Source organism: Corvus kubaryi, unplaced genomic scaffold (genome assembly GCF_017639235.1).
Source record: "Corvus kubaryi isolate FWS band 111438036 unplaced genomic scaffold, C.kubaryi_AGA036_p1.0 55505, whole genome shotgun sequence".
In the NCBI taxonomy this organism is placed as follows: domain Eukaryota; kingdom Metazoa; phylum Chordata; class Aves; order Passeriformes; family Corvidae; genus Corvus; species Corvus kubaryi.
The window spans coordinates 1-10944 of NW_024581411.1; the positions used below are offsets into that span (position 1 = coordinate 1).

General features: G+C 61.7%; 1 long non-coding RNA gene across 1 annotated transcript; it reads right to left on the reverse strand.

Annotated features, from left to right (window-relative positions):
* Nucleotides 1-52: 52 nt before the first annotated feature.
* On the reverse strand, nucleotides 53-9527 carry LOC121672377. Its single transcript, XR_006018828.1, has 3 exons — nucleotides 9481-9527; nucleotides 6785-6867; nucleotides 53-150 (listed from the first exon to the last, which is right to left on the reverse strand). It is a non-coding gene; the product is annotated as an uncharacterized LOC121672377 (long non-coding RNA).
* Nucleotides 9528-10944: the final 1417 nt, after the last annotated feature.

The following is a 10944-nucleotide window of genomic DNA, read 5'->3' on the forward strand; positions in this document are numbered from 1 at the left end:
ACACTGCCAGTCCAAGTGGGACCCTGGCAGGGATCCCCAGTGTCCCCTCCCCAGCCCCAGCCCCGACACTCACTGGTTCCTCTCCAGCACCAGCACGAGCTCTTTGCCCTCGGCCGTCACAGCCACCTCAGCCCGGGCAGGTGCCGGCACCTGCAAGGAAAGGAGGGAATGGGGTTAGGAAAGATCCCTGTCCCCAGCACCTTCCCTGCTCCCAGCTCCGGGGGCATCCCAGCCTCTCCTCCCCAGGTCTGCTCCACCTACTGCACCCCTGCCACGAGCTGTGGAAGGTGATTTCCCTGAATTCCCAGCCCAGCAGGGATAATGGAGGATTTACCCTGAGGTTCAGGGATGAGGCAGCAAATCCCAGCTCTGCTGGCAGCTTCCCCAGGGAAAGGCAGCAAGGGACAGCCAGGAGGGACCCGGGATGGGGAGCAGCGCCAGGAGCATCCTGAGCAGGGTCTCTGTGTGCTCCATCCCATGGAGCCTCAGCCCTGGGAGGGTCGGTGCCCATGTGCACCTCTGGGGGGGATGGAAATAACCACCAACCCCCGGGCACCGGATAGGGGCTGCTAAAAATACCCCAAAATACCGGGCAGAGAAAGGAAACAGTGACTCAGCTTCCCCAGGATGCCAGTGGTTTTACTCATTCCCTCTCTTTGGAGGGTGTTAAATGGGAAGCTGACTTTAGATGCACAGCAGCACGGCCCAGCTGCCCGTGACAGGATGGGCTGGAGCCCAAAGTGCTGCCCTTCCCTGTGTCCCCACATCCCGTCCCCAGCGCTGGGGACACTGAAAGCATCGCCCTGCCTGATGTCCATGGCCTGGACTCTCCCTGATGTGTCCCTCGGTCCCTCCCCGTCCATGAAGGACGCAGGGAGCCCAGCAGGCTGCCAGCCCTGGGGATCGCCGCGGGACCCCATCACCTGGCCATGGCCCTGGAGGGACAGGGGACAGGAAGGAGCCGTCCCCGCAAGGGCCCGGCTTTGGCTGCTCTTGGCATCACAGGGCTCTGCAGCTGGAACACGAGGAATGCAGCAGGGAGGGGGCACAGCTGGGTGATTCACACTCGGGATGAAGCAGAGGTTAAATCTGCTTCCCGCTAATTCCTGTGGAGCTGGCTGCGCTGTTGCTGCTTCTGCAACCCAGCCCCCCCAGCCCTGGGTATTGGGGAGACCAGGGGACCCCCGGCCTGGCAGCCTCAGGGGACCCTCACCCTCAGTTAAGGGCAGCTTCACGGGACGAAGCCCTTTGGGGTGTGGAGCAGCTGGACACCAGCGCTGCTGCGGCCGGGCTGTGGGGTTTGTGTTCCCGGGATGGCTGTTCCTGCACCTCCACCCACAGTGAGCTCCAGTGCCACCCCACAAAGCTGCTCAGACATCATGGGATGGTTGTGGCTCCAAGGAGCCCCCGGGGCTGGGTCCTACGGCCCCAATTCCAGAGGACAGGGAGGTGCCGCTCCCTCCAGCGCGGGATGCGGGGCTGGAGCCGGGATGCGGAGCTGGAGCCGGGATGTGGGGCTGGAGCCGGGATGCGGGGATGGAACCGGGATGCGGGGATGGAGCCGGGGCTGGAGCCGGGCTGGCTGAGCCCTCTCCACCTCCCGCTCCGTCTGCCCAGCTCCAGAAAAGGCGAGCAGACGGAGCGCTCTAAGAACACAGCCCCGGAGCAGAGAGGGGCGAAGCCCCGGCTCCGGCAGCTCCCCGAGTCCCCCCGGCTCGGCGCGGCCGCAGCGGGTCCCCGGTGCCCCGGCCCGGCTGGGGGGGCCCTGCGGAGCCGGGAGGAGCCGGGCAGGGGCTCCATCCCCTCCTCCGGCGGCGCTGGGAACGGGCGGTATTTTTGGAACACGATCTTGTACAAACATCGCTCCCTGGCCAAACATGGTCTGTACATTTTTCTTGCCGTTTCCCTCCTTTCCCCCCTCTTGCCCTCCCTTTTTCTCTCCCCGTCTCTGATCTCCCCAACACCCGCTCCCCGCAGCCCTCTCCTCCTCCTCCCCGAGTCCCGGCCGGCTCCTTCCCGGTTTAGAATTCCCCAGCAATTACTCCCTGCCTCGCCTTGAGGGCCGGTGCTGGCAAAATTCTCTTTCCCAGCTGCCGTCTTAAAGGGACACATGCATGTCCAGGGTTATCCCGGCGCTCTCAGCTCCCATCCCATCTCCCGGGCTGCCAAGGGCTGGAAAACAAACGGCTGCCGCTGGGATGTGTCTCCCCTCCCTGTGAGGGGATGTGCCACAAGCTCTCCTCTTCCCCGTGCCTCAGTTTCCCCTGAGAGCTCCTGGAGGGGCAGTGGCAAGAAGGGGATGGATCCTGGTTCCGGCTCGGATGGGCCCAGCTCAGCTCCTGGAGGGACCAGTAGCAGTAAAAGCAGGGAAAGGGGAATTCGAAGAGCACTTGTGCTGGGCAGGACTGAGGCCAGGCAAGGTGATGGCATTAATTAAACACTGCTCATTTTGCCTGCATTCATTGAACACTGCTTGTTCTGCCTCGAGCCTGGCAGGGAGCTGGGGCCCCAAGAGCTCCTGCCAAGGTGCCGCACACCAGAAATGAACCGGGATCAGCTTCTTCCTGGACTCCAGCGTCCTCCTGGGTTCAGCGTCTTCCCAGGCTCCAGCATCATCCTGGATTCCAGGACATTCCCACCTCCAGCATCATCCCAAACTCCAATATCATCCCAGGCTTCAGCACCATCCTGGGCTCTACCATTGTCTCAGGCTCCAGCATCATCCCAGACTCCAGCATAGTCCTGTGCTCCAGCATCATCCCAAGCTCCAGTATCATCCCAGGGTCCAATATCATCCTGGGCTCCAGCATAATCCCAAAACCCAGTGTAATCCCTGAGTTCAATATCGTCCTGCTCCAACATCATCCCAGGCTCCAATATAATCCCATGTTTCAGCATTTTCCCAGGCTCCAGCAACATTCCAAGATCCAGCATCCTCCTGGGCTCCACCATCGCCCCAGGCTCCAGCGTCCTCCTGGGTCCCAGCAATCCTCACAGACTCCGATAAAATCCTGGGCTCCAGCACCTTCCCAGGCTCCAGCACCTTCCCAGGCTCCTGTTGCTCCCTGATCCCCTTTCCCCAGCACCCACAAACAGAATGCCCCAGCACAGCCAGTCCCACAGGGGCTGGGCTGGGAGAGGCTGGAATTGTGGAATTGCAGCTGGGATGACTCTGCCCTGGCCGGGCCCCAGCCTGTGACTGGTCCGGGAGCCCTCCAGGTCCAGCTCAAGTCTGGTTTTATTTTTCACTCCATCCATCAGAAAAACCTCAGCGCTGTTTGCAGAGGGCCAAGGGCGTTGAGCTGCTCTTCCCTGTTTCCCCACAGCTCCCGGCCATGCTCCTCATCCAGGCTCCCTCCATCCCTGCTGGGAAGCTCCCGCTCCAGGAGAGCGGCTCGCCCAGGAGCGGGCTCAGGGAGCACCGAGTTCCTTGGGAAATCACCGGTGAAGCCGAGTCCCAAAGCCCCACTCAGCTCACGGCCTGGCCAACTCTCAGGCAGCTCCCACGAGTTCCTAAGGGAGCTCCCAGAGCCCGGATGTGACGGGGAGGACAGGCATGGAAGTTAGCAGGAGATGCTCCGTGGAGGATTTGGTGATGGCATTTGCAGCTGGAGCAGCTCGGCTGCGCCAGGGCCTCCCCAGGCAGCTGGATCCCGGCAGCACTGAGGCTTTGAGGAACACAGCTCGGGATTGCATCACTTGGCCAAGACCTCATGGACGAGCCTCTCGCGCCGGCTGCTCGCTGGAAAAGCATCCCGGGGAGTCAGGGAAGCAGGGCAGCCCAGGCCCTGGAGGCAGAGGCAGGATTTGGGTTGGTTCAAAACAAGGCTGGCAGGGTTTGCTCAGTCCGGCCACACCTCGCAAAGGGAGAGGGGCTCCCTGCAGGGAGCAGGGCAGGGAGGTGCTTCGGCACCTGCGGCACATCCCGAACCGCGGGCAGCCTGTTCCTGCCCTCCCCTCCCTTCCTGCTCCGGGGCAGGGCCGGGACCTCCCCGCGGTGTGCAGAGATCCCCGGGATCGGGGTGTCCCACCCTGACCCGGCAGCACGGGATGCTCCAGCTCTGCATCCCCGTTCAGCGGGGAGGAGGACGGGAATGGCTACCCCCAGGACAGGAAGCCAGGGGCTGCTCCAGGGACCTCATGGACGAGCCCGAGGTGTGAGGGGAACAGTGGATGGACAGAAGCTCCATCGATGCCAAGGGGTGTCCCTGCACACAGACGGGATGCCAGGAAGACCCACAGGGAAGTTGAGGAGCTCCTGTGCCTGGGACTCCTCAGCCCTCAAGATCCCAGAAAGGTTTGGAATGGAAGGGACCCTCAAGAGCATCTCATTCCACCCCTGCCATGGGCAGGGACAGCTCCCACTGTCCCAGGCTGCTCCCAGCCCCAATGTCCAGCCTGGCCTTGGACACTGCCAGGGATCCAGGGGCAGCCCCAGTGGCTCTGGGCATCCTGTGCCAGGGGCTCCCCACCCTCATGGGGAACAATTCCTTCCCAATCTCCCATCCATCCCTGCCCTCTGGCAGTGGGAAGCCATTGCAGCAAGAAACCACACCTGGAAGAAAGCAATTCCAAAGGGAAAGGAAAGGCAGGGAACACCACGGGCTGAGCAGGCTCCCGGGGTGGGGACAGGGCACTCCCGTCCCTCAGGGCTGGATGCCCAGGTCAGAATGCCGGGTGCAACCCCTATTTCCATCTCTGAAGGGCTGGAAAAGCCCCGGGTCAGCTCCGGCAGCCTTTGCTCCACATCCCGGGGCAGGAGGGGCAGGACGTGGGGCAGGAGGAGCAGGATGTGGGGCAGGAGGAGCAGGATGTGGGGCAGGATGCGGGGCAGGGTCCCACCGCAGGCTGTGGTGGCAAGGGAGCTGTTTGCAGTCAGGGTCCCCACGACCTCCTCCCGGCCTCTCCCGAATCACTTCCATGTGTGCCGGGAGCCCGGGGAGCTCAGCCCGAACAATGGGACGGAGGAGGGTGCAGGAAGGCAGGGCCGGCCCACCCAGCGCTGCCAGCCCCCACACGATGGCACCGCAGGGCCACCGCCACCCTCCTCCTGCTGGCCCGGCCTCGCTGCTGGGGGACAAGGAGACACGGGGATGTCCCCAGGGACCATGGGACACCCCCAGCATCCCGCAGCATCCCAGTGCTGCACGAGGAGCAGCCCCAGGGCAGGGGTGGAGGAGCCTGGGGGGTCACCACACTTGAACCCATCATTCCATGGGCTGGAATGTTGTCTCCTGGCAGGGCGGGCTGCTGGCATTCCCACAGACGAGTTTATTTCCAGGATCTTTGCTGGAGGGCAGGAGCAGACAGGGTGGGGGTGGAACGGATTAAATCGATCCATAAATATGAACGCCAGCAGTACCAGGGCAAAAAGGGCCAGTGTGGGGCTCTGTCCCATCCCTTGCCCGGTTGCCCCCATCCTTCCCCCACAAACCTCCCTGCTCCCCGCACCGACCACGCCCCTCTCCCCTCCTTCCCCTCCCCCAGGAACAGGAGGCTCCTTGTTCCAGGCTGGCTGGAGCTGGAGGCAGAGCAGATGCCAGGAAATACGGCGGGACCTGCCCAGCCACCCCAGCCCCGGAGTCCCCCCGTGGCTCCCGAAATCCCCCGAAATCCCCCAGCTGCGATTTGCACCCCCAGCACCGTCTGGGGCACCGGTGTGTGGCAGGAGCAGAAATAAACCTCCCCTGCCACGTGTTCCCCATCTCAAGCGGCTTCCAGGTTAAATACAGACGGGTCCGGGGCTGCCCGGCAGGGAGGGGACATTTCTCCAGGCCGACCGCAGCACCCACATGGGCTCTTCCAGCTCCTGCAGGAGCAGCCTGCCCAGATTCCCCTGGAAAAGGCACCGGAGGGGCCAGGGCAGCACAAACCCCTCTCCCAGGCACAGCCGGCCCCGCCTCGGGCGTCTCCTGCCTGGAGCGAGGAGGGCTCACCTGGACCATCTCGGGTGAGATGCCACCAGAGTCCCCGCCCAGCAGGGTCTTCTCAGCTCAGCTCAAAGCAGAGCAGCTCCTCAGAGCCGCCTACAACCGTGCTGGGAAGGGACTGGATGTGCCCAAAGGAGCCCCCAGCCCCTCCCGGCCAAGGGGCAGCTGCGGCTCTGGCTGAGCCCAGAGCTGGGCAAGGGGCCAAAGCCCGGCCAGGGTGGCCACAGGCACCTCACCCAGGGATGTGAGACAGTGGGGGTCGCAGGGAGGGGGTGACATCTGGGAAGGGATGCCCTCTGCTCCTTGCAGGCCTCTGCCCAAGGCCACTGCTCCCAAATCCAGCAGCGCTTTCCCTTAGCTGGTCCTGCTCTCCTGGCCAAACCAGGAGCTGACAGACCACCTCCAGCTCCTCTCTCCAAGCTCCCCAGCTCCCTTCACTCACCCTGCAGCTCCTGGAAGTCCTGGCCAGCAGTCATTCCTGCCCAGCAGTCATTAACACCGTGTTAATTAACTCACTACTGCATCCTCTGCTTTCCCTGTTCATCACCTGTGTACGGTGGCGGATCCTGAACCTCCACACCCTGCTCATGGATCCTGACCCTCCACACTCTGCTCATGGATCCTGAACCTCCACACCCTGCTCATGGATCCTGCAAACTCCACACCCTGCTCATGGATCCTGACCCTCCACACTCTGCTCATGGATCCTGACCCTCCACATGCTCCTCATGGATCCTGCGAACTCCACATCTCGCTCACGGATCCTGTAAGCTCAGCACCGCCATCCTCATCCCACCAGGAAGACCTCCAGGCAGAGGAGGGAGGGAGGGAGGAGGGAGCAGCTCTGCCCTTACCTGTTCCTCCAGGCTGACGGCTCTGCGGACACGGCCCCCCAGGAGCCAGTGTGGGGTCACTCGTTCTCCTTGGGGCGGTGGCCCTGGGGAAGAGAAGACCTGGTGAACAGACCCTGTGAGACCTCGAGAGCTGGAGCTCCTCCACAGCCACACCAGAGGGAACTTGGGAAGGGACAGAGCTGAGGACCAACATCCAGAGCCTCCTCTCAGGTGTTTCTGGGGATGGACACCAGCATGAAGCCAAAGCATCACCCCCTCCCCAGCCCAGTCCCTCATCGCTGGCTCAGCCTTAATCCTGGAAGGCTCCCAGGAGCGTTGCTCCCACCCAGGTCCCAAAACTGTGGCCTAAATCCCCTGGAACCCACCCTGGAGAACCAGATGGCACGTGAGAGTTGTGGCTGCCCCTGGATCCCTGGCAGTGCCCAAGGCCAGGCTGGACATTGGGGCTCAGAGCAGCCTGGGACAGTGGGAGGTGTCCCTGCCATGGCCGGGCTGGCTCTGGATGGGCTTTGAGCTCCCTGCTAACCCAAACCTCTCCATGACTCTGTGATTTGTGGGACAGGGAGGTGCGGTTCCATCACCCCAAATGCAGCCATGCTCTGCAGCCGGAGCTGGGCTGCAGCAGGAGCAGGAGCAGAGGAGCTGGAAGGGCTGTGGCACGTCAGGGTTTGTCTGAGCCATCCCAGCCCCCCGGGCAGCGCAGCACAAGCCATTCCTTGGCTCAATCCAAGGCAGACAGACTTTCTAAGATTATTTTTTTCCTAAACAATGTGGCTGGGTTTGACTGCAGCACAGGGAGCAGCCACTGATGACTTAAGCCTGGATGACAACAGAACAAAAAATTAAAATCTGAAGTTGCTGCAGACAGGGATTGAGGCTGAACAAAAATGTCAAGGGTTGGGCCACCTCGCCAAGCCAAATGTTGTCAGGGGGAAAGCTTGGATGGAGTTATCTTCCCCAACGAAGTTATTTACTCAGGGAGTGGAATAACAGGGCTCAGGGCTTTATGATTTTATAGGCTTGTTTGGGTTCCTCGTGCTGCGACCCAGGGGCTGGGCTTGAGGGAAGATGAAGTTATTGAAAAGACAAAAGAAGAGAAAAGGTGGAGTTCTGGGCTGAGAATCGCTGCTGGAGTTTGATGGGATCAGGTCACCCTGCCCGGCCACCTCTGTCCCCCGGGAGCACCCGGCGCTATCGCCCCAAGGTATTTAATCAGTGCCATTAAATATAGCCCGGAATCAGATTCCAGGAATAACTGCAGATAAGGGGTGGCACCACCCCAGCTTCCTTCTCCTCACCTCCTCCGAAAGCAGCAGCCAGGCCCTCCAAGCCCAGCCACACACCAGCCCCGTTTTCCGTGGGGAAACTGAGGCACGGGTTCAGCCTTGCTGGGGGAGCAGCTCCGGTGGGGTTTGGTGCCCTCCCATTACAGAGCACAGGAATAAACCCCACTATTTTTAATTCCCAAAGGGAGGAGGGCAGGGAGCTGCTGCCTGTCCCGGTCCCAGCTCTCTCCCACGCCGGCTGGGGAGAGGATGGGACACGAGGGGCGGCCACTGCTGGGATTGCTCGGCTGGGCTTTGGGCCACGTCCCAAAAATCCCCCAGTTAGGAGATTTAAGTGATGAGATTTAAGTTAAGATACTTCAAATTTCCCACTGCTTTGTCTATAGTTTTTGCTGGGAATCTGAGAGACGGAGCATGAGACGGGGCCTCAATCTTACTCAAATAAACCCAAATGTAGCACAGAAAGGGTTTCCCACACCCCCCTTCCCTTGATTTCCTGGAAAACACTCATCCCCAGCCCTTTTTGGGAATGTTGCGGGGAACAGCGCTGCTTTGGCGTTTGGGATGTTGGCAGCCCGAGTTGTGGGGCTGGGGGGGGAAGCCCGAAGGAGCCCTGCAGAGCCCGGAGTCCCGCCGGAGCAGGCAGCTTTCCCTTCTCCTCTCTTTATCCAAACAGAGCTTTGGCTCCCACCGCCCTCCCTGTTCCCCTCCCAGCTGCACAGCTCTCTTGGAGCTGCTGGAAAACTTCTCTTAGCAGCAGCCGAGAACCCGGCAAAGCTCGCAAGCGAAAAAATAATAACAAAAAATGTGTTTTGGGCGGAGGAACATCAGCCCTGACTTCTCGGAGGGGCTGGGGAAGGAAATCGGGATGAGGAAGATGGGACAGGCGGCCGAAGTGAAAGTGGCACCCCCCTCTCCTCCTCCGGCTCCCATTTAAAAAGTGACAGGAACCTCTGGAGAAAATCGTGGATTTCCTCACCAACCGAACGAGCCGCGTTTCACGCTCAAACCCGCACGGCAGCACAACCCCGAGCTCCCTCCTTCCCGAGAGCCACGGCCGGGAGCTGGCACGGGATGGGCACGGGACGGGCACGGGATGGGGGCTCTGAGCCGGCCGCGGAGTTCTGGGGGGTGAGAGCCGGCCCCGTCCCTGTGCCGGGGGTGCCCGATCCTACCCCATGCCCTCCCATCCCAACGGAACCCTGCGGAGCCGCAGCGCCGAGCGCGGGGTCTGGGGGCACCGGGGGGAGAGAGCGCTGCCCGGAGCCCCATCCCCAATCCCATCCCCAATCCCATCCCCAATCCCATCCCCATCCCATACCCTCCCGATCCCATCCCCATCCCCAATCCCATCCCCATCCCATCCCCTCCCGATCCCATCCCCACCCCCGCGCCCCCAGCCCCCCTTACCTGCCGGCCCCGCCCGGCCCCGCGGGGGGAGCCCCAGCAGGACCCCCCAGGAGGGCGAGGCGGAGCCCCCAGCCCTTGGCCGAGCCCCGGCGGGGCCCGGGGGGGCCCGGCCCGGCCATGCCGCCGCTCCCGGGCTGTCACCGCCCCGACTCGGCGCCTCCGGCCCGACCTCCTCCTCTTTATGCCGCCGGGTCCCTCCCCCGCCGCGGAGCCCGAGCGCGGCCGGCCCGGCCGGGGGGCGGCGGGGAGGGGGCGGCTTTGTTCGCCCTTATTTACTGCTGTGTTTCTTGGCCCGGCACGGCCGCTTAATGAGAACCAGACCCGCGGCTCGCCGGCTCCCAGGCTCCCCCCGCCCGCCGCGGCTCCGTCTGTCCGTCCGTCCATCCCTCATCCATCCACCCGTCCGTCCGTCCATCCATCCATCCGTCCATCCATCCATCCCTCATCCATCCATCCATCTGTCCGTCCCTCATCCATCCATCCATCCATCCATCCATCATCCATCCATCCGTCCATCCATCCATCCATCCCCACCGCCAGTTCCCTCACCCCTCCTGCCAGAGGAAAGCCGGGGGGTTCCCCAAAGGCTGCCTGTACAAGGAGAGGGGGGGGGGAAGTGATTAAAGCAATTAAATAACTCTGCATATCCCAGTGGAGACACCTGTGTGACCCTCAATCCACTCCACAGTTGTTATTATTAATATTAATTACATTGATTATGACATTCATATTTATAATGTTATATATAATATTAATTAATAATATTAATGCAATCAATCACAGAATCCCAGAATGGTTTGGGTTGGAGGGACCTTAAAGCTCAACTCATCCCACCCCATCCATGGGCAGGGACACCTCCCACTATCCCAGGCTGCTCCAAGCCCCAGTGTCCAACCTGGCCTGGGACACTTCCAGGGATGGCTTTTATGGACATCATCAACCCAAACCCATCAGTGCAGGAACAGCGAGTGTGGGATAAGAGAGTGTTCACTCCTCCTGCACACACTCCCAGCCCCTTGGGGTGCTTCCCTGGGGTCACCCAACTCTCCCTCCCACAGTCAGGGCAAGGATTCATCAATAGTTATTAAAATCCCAATAATAGTATCGATTAACAGTAGTAATTAAAGCTTTGTAAACGATTTTATGCTGGAAATGGGGACAGCTTCCAGGCCCCCTACCCAGAGTGCTCTGGGGACCTGTGGCCCGAGGTGACATTTGGGAACAGGAAGGCACAGGGGACTTTTCTGGGGTTTCCCGGCACAAAAGGCGAATTGAAAGAGCGCAGCCGTGGCAGCAGCAGTCAGAGCCCTCCTGGCCCTGAACACGTTGGGATCCTGTTACTGGGGCCCTCAGGTGCAGCCCACAGATGCAAACATCTGGATGGAGGTGAAGCCTTCCCCAGCACCTCCAAGCCCCCACCAGCCTCCAGCATCCCTCAGGTGGGTCAGAGGCACTCAGCAGCTC